A 6,000-nucleotide genomic window follows, 5' to 3' on the forward strand; every position below is an offset into this window, starting at 1 on the left:
CATATGTGTTTTGTTTCCTGTCTGACTTCCTGTTTCCTGTGTCAAGTCCTCCTTAGAGTTGCTTGTGGCTGTGGAGTGTAGAATACAAGGGTTAGTCAGTTAACTAACCATAAGTTCATCAGTATAAAAATATCTAAAAATCCAAAAGGCGAATCTCAAGAAGAAATGTGCAGATGATATTAATACCCCACATTTTTATTAAGATATTTTGCTTTGTGACATTATTTTGAAGAATTAAACACATTTCCCCATAAATTCACATTACTGTAATGCAACACAATATCCTTATCTTCACTGTAAAATGAAAAAAAATATATATATTAACACAGTAATACAGTTAACCTGGGCATTTTGTTAAATAAAACAAAATAAACGTGTGTATATACAGTACACTATTTATACTAAGGTGAAAATGTGCAGTTCAAACAAAATCTTAGTGATCCTAAAAATAATATATTTATTTTTATGAAGATTTTTTGAAGGTGAAAATACTTGGGACATTTCTTTAGCTTTCAGCTGTAGCCTGCTACATAAAAACACTCATGTGACATCCATATAAACATATGTTAACTGTTATCTGAAACAAAGCCACAATCAGCTTCCTCTGATTTATGACAATTACTCTGCGTAGCATTTGGCCCTGGGTGTTGAGCTGAAATATTTAGACATCCACAGTGAGACAATATTAAAGTAATTGAGCGTTTGAGGCAGACATCTCTTATCTGCGAGCGTGGAGTGCTTCCTCTCCGTATGTTGATATGCACTCAGCACTCTGACCCGATGACCGATTGTCGGTCACCACTCATTTCTTTTCCATTTCAAATGAGGCAGAGACACTCAGGAAATAACCCAGGAATTAGAGATGAGAGACCAGGGAGAGGAAATCAATAGGAAGCCAATATGTTACATGAAAAATCTGGTGCGGTGATGTGGCCTGCTGAATGTGGAGAGCGATGGAGAGAGAAACCCGGCTCGGTGCTCATGGGACGTCCTTCCTCTTGGCCAATAATGAATAGAAGTGATACTAACGTTTGACTGAACATTGTTTAGTGTTTGAGAACAAAAATTATTTATCTAAGCTCAAGCTATTTTTGTTTAAGTGTTGGCAAGCACGTTAATTTGGGTCAGACTATGTATACTCTGCATGCACTTTTTATTAGCATAGCTGTTTGTTTGTAATTTGTCTTGAAAAAATGATGTCTGCATAAATGTGCGTCGGTCCCCATAGGCACGTGGAAGAAACACTCAGTCGCTCATCGAAACACGCAGTCAAATGAAAACAGCTTTAAATGACCTGTTTTTATTCAAGTCAAATATATTATTTAAAATGTCTGGATTGGATTACACCAATGAAAGTAATTTTTAAGAGTATAAATAGCTAACAACAGCATACATACTCTTTTTAGCGCTCCGAGTTTGTCCTCTACGCTCTTGATGTAAATGAAAAGTCCCTCCGACTGTAAGAATATCCTGAACGTCTCCTCCGAACCCGTGGAGCTTTGTCCTCACGGGAGAGAAGCATTAGCTAATGCGTTGCAAAGCCGTCCTATAGTGTTATCACTAATTGGATTGATGAATTGTTCATATAATGGCTCCCTGATGGGGAGACTGATATACAGCCTGTAAAGCAAGTCACTATTTATCCTGACAATGACTCCAATTAAACACGGACGACCTGCAACCTTAGGTGGATCATACAGAATAAAGATTATCCTCACCCACTCGCAGGGAATTGTACATCCTTCTGATTAATGTACAGCTTCAGTGTGATCGAAAGCACAGTGAATTATGGGATATACTTCTGCATTCGTTTAGTCTCTCTGTCCCTCCTTCAGCTGATTGAAGCCATATTTCTACCCGGTTGTTTAGATGTGATCCATGTGCTTTTTCTTTAAACTCCTCCATTTCTTAGCATAGATTTACTTTAAAACTATTTCAATCACGGAGTGATTCCAAACTCTCGGAGTGAATTATTTAACCAGCAATTATTGGCTGAGAATTAAAATAACATACATAAAAGACATGCTGCTGCAAGAATATATATAAAAACAAAGCAGATCTTTACAGGTGGTGCTGGGGAGGAGGAGGGTTAAACAGAATATTTCATAATGGCGCAGCAGGGCGATCGCAATATATGGTTCCATAGATTAGGAAGTACGTCTGGTTGGCTAATGCCACAGTGGACCAATCAGCGCTTGGTTAGAGTTTCATGACTGAACTATTTATTTAACCCGTAAACATGTATCCTGTTGTGCACGTTGCATACTGTTTAGTCCTCTTGTAGGAGGCATGAGAAAGAATTTTTCATCCAATAGTGTTATCAGTTTGCAGTATGTGGGTCACATGACTTGGTTCAGATTTTCCTGTGCTCGTTTTGTCAGTTTGACCTACATGTCCCAACATGTCCGCCCATGGTGCTGGACATTCTAACTTTGAAAGTAGGCATATTTATCTTACTAAACAAAACTAAATGAAAATTAGTATTAGTTCTACAAGTAACTGAAATAAGTTTGATAAGTTGAAGCACTAAAATGACTAGAAATAAAAGTAAAACTGAACAAATGAAAACTGAATAAAAAAAAATAAAAAAAAGATTGCAACATAATTATAAAAAAAAAGATCTAAAATTAAAATGAAACTCAAAATTTAAAATATTAATAAACTATAATTGTGTATAAAAATAACACTGAACTTATTGTAATTTTCAGACATATATTGATTGATAAGTCAGCACAAAGCAGTACAGTATTTCAAACACCCTCTTTCTTTCTTTCTTTCTTTGCCAGGTTGACTGTAACACAAGAAAACAGTCTTATTTGTTCATATCGTTTGAATAAGACATGCTCTCCAGATGCTTTTCTTTTGGGATTGTTGCATGACATATGAAACCATGTCTTATCCTCCTCCTCTCTCTCTCTCTCTCTCTCTCTCCTCATGACTAGTGATCCCAGGGATGATTGTTCCTCCCATGTAGGGGCTCCTGGGCTGCTGAAGAGGCACATTTGATTTCAGCTCTCGCCAGAGACTCTACGGTCTGAGCTGAAGGCAATTTCTGGTGGAGGAGACATGAAAACTGAACTTTTAAAACTCAGGCCTTTTGACAAAGGAATCTCATTTTATGGGAAGAAAGTGTTTGTTTGCTTTTGTTTTTAAGCTAATTTTTGGACTGCTTTACCGAAGGACTTTTCCCCCCCTGTGTTTTACCCATGCATAAAGGAGGGATGGATTTCTTTATCATTTTATTCATATTCATTTTGATGAATTAAATGATCACATGCCTTTTTTACAGACTGTATCACACAAACATGACACTTTAGGAGCGGGTGAATCCGTAATGTTCCTGAGAACAGTGACTGTCAACGGCACAGATCTCTGTTAATACTGACCAGTTTTTATACAAACAGACACATTAGTGCAAAATCCAAATGAGAACATTTAGGCCAACTGCTTGAACACAGAAAAGAAGAGGGGAGGGGTTTTTTTTTTGTCCCAGAGAGAAGCCAACAACTAGTTTGCCATAATCTTGTTTGTTTTCTTACTAAATGAAATAGTAGCGCCATACTCACTTCCCTGTTGTTATTTTTTGTGAAGAGTCATATGAAGCATCTGGGTACCAGCCGGTTTGGATGGCTATGATGTAGGAAAGTTATTTAAGAGTTATTAAATGCTGTCATGCTGTAATTTTTCAATGTCCAGATCCGTCCTCAAAGAGAAGAAAAAGCAACCTAATTACCACAACAAATCAGTATTTATGTTCATGCAAATATTTGCTGCTAAATAGAGCAGAGATATGCAGTAAACAGATGGACTGAAGGAAAACGCCCTCAGTTGCCATGCCATTTAATAAAATAAAAAAAAAACGTTTAATTTTATGTGCTCAAAGAATGTGATGATTTTTTTGTTTTTGCTTTGTCTATGAAAAAATGAAACTGTGATTATATAAATTTTACCGTGTTTGGTTTGCTGTGTTCACGAGTGAAGGATATAGGTTAAATGAAGTGTAAGAGGAATATTATTTCAGAGCCGACTGTTAGAACAACCCGTTTTTTTTTCTCTCTCTCTCTCTTTGTGTGTTTCTTTGGCTTGTTTTGGGGGGACATGACTTGAATTAGCAAAGTATTTTCATGTTTAGACAGCACTGTATGAAGAATGCTTTCCAAATGTGTCAAACACCCAACATACAGCAGTTTGATTGGCTAACTTTGGTAGTCGTCTATTTTTGTACATATACTTTCTGTTGCCAAAGTCTTTGTTTTATTTGTATTTATCTCAGAATGGCTTAAGGCAGCTCATAATAACACTGATGATCGGTTCATTTCACAAGTTACACAAAATCTCTCAAACTTCAGCAAACACAAATCAAGGATTCTGGACAAAAAAGAGGGGAGTCTCTGTAAAATATCCATATAAATAATGTATGTATATCCAGATTTTGTATATTCTTTTCTCCCCAACGTTACTTTGATTGTGGAAGGTTTTTAGTGATTATTTGTCCATATGTTCGCTTTAAACACCGGCCTTGTGTTTATTGTCAATGTTTTTGTCTGCATTTAGGTCCATGTTTGTATCATGTCAAGCTTCCAATTTTTTAAGTTCCATTCATAAAAAAGCCATTGTCTATTTTTGTATAATTTGTAAGTTAAAAAGCAATTGTTTTCCTTTTGGAATTTTTTAATGTATGGCAAAAAAGTAGCATCTCACAGCATTTAGTTATGTAGATTTTTTTTGTTTGTTTGTTTGTTTTTTACAAATGATATATATATATAAATATATAAATGATGAATATATAAATCTATATCTTTTTCTTTAAAGGCTTACAGAACCTGTACTATTGTAATAATATGCATGGGCTCTTCTCTGAGAGTGATGGTTTTATTTTGCGTGTCAAACCTTGGAGGACGTCTTTGATGAAGTTTTAATCTACGTTCTTTTTCGTCTTTTCTTTCGTCTTTTATTTATCTGATTATTTATGCCTGCTTATAAATCTGTCTATTCCATTTTCTCTCTCTCACGCTTATCAGTACCAGCAGTATAGATGCCTTAACAATGCAAACCCATAAGCGTACAATCACTTGTACAGACTTCACAACCACCATCACCAATAACAGTAGCCACAGAGTTCCTTAAGGGATTTCTTTCCGGGAAAAAAAGCACAAATCGGTCTGTTTTACCTAAAGCGAGGAGGGTTAAATGAATTATTTGTCCTTTTTCTGTTGTTTGTTTATGAAGGAAAATGAAAGGGAACTTGAAGGAATATAAAGAGAGATTATATGATTCATATTTTATGTGTTGCTGGTGGGATGGGTTGCACTTTCTCATTAATTTAAAGCTAAAGTCTGCCTTTTTTTCATTCGTTTATCTCTGCTGCGTTCACGAGAGGGGTAGAAGCTCAAAGCCATATTCTACAGTGTCACCGTTGGCTCGGAGGGGACGTTCACTTTAGCTGGAGGTGCATGTGAACCTGCATGTTCTGGGTCGTGGTGTGTTGTTCGTGCTGCAGCACTCTGTAAGGTACCGTTCACGTATTTCTCACCCTGAGCAAAGTGACTCGATATCAGAGCACAACGCCTTGCCCCCAGAGCTGACATGCTGCTGACTCCCAGTCTAACGCTGTGTCTAAATCTACTGTCAGCCGAATCGGCCCTCGATGATCGGTCTTCAGGGCTCTTTTATGAATGGTTTAAGTGCTGTCTCCTGTAATGTATGTCTGCACTCTGCCATCTAACCGAAAATGGCTTTTAATATGCTGATTTGGGGTTTGTGTGAGGACTTTTTATCAGAAATGACTGATGATTGAGCTTTCATGATGTTTTTCTTTCCATATGTGGCTGTTACACATTGGTTACTTTGTCAGCAGCTCCGTCGCAATGATTAGGATGGACTTATTATAAAACGACAAGCATTTGTAGGACACAAGACTCGAACCAAAAAGATGGTCTCCTTTTTTTCTGCCTCCTATTCTTTGTTTGTTTCTTTTTTTTTTTTTTTTTGACTGGATAC

General features: G+C 36.7%; 1 protein-coding gene across 1 annotated transcript in view; it reads left to right on the forward strand.

Moving 5' to 3' along the window:
• Positions 1–3,438, forward strand: part of ebf1a (EBF transcription factor 1a) — a 126,627-nt gene extending 123,189 nt beyond the window's left edge. Inside the window, exon 16 of the mRNA XM_079893025.1 lies at positions 2,943–3,438. The gene's annotated coding sequence lies outside the window, so the exon portion shown is untranslated. The remainder of the gene's footprint in view (positions 1–2,942) is intronic.
• The last annotated feature ends 2,562 nt before the right edge of the window (positions 3,439–6,000 follow it).

This window comes from Squalius cephalus, assembly GCF_949319135.1.
Source record: "Squalius cephalus genome assembly, chromosome: 14".
Taxonomy (NCBI): Eukaryota; Metazoa; Chordata; class Actinopteri; order Cypriniformes; family Leuciscidae; genus Squalius; species Squalius cephalus.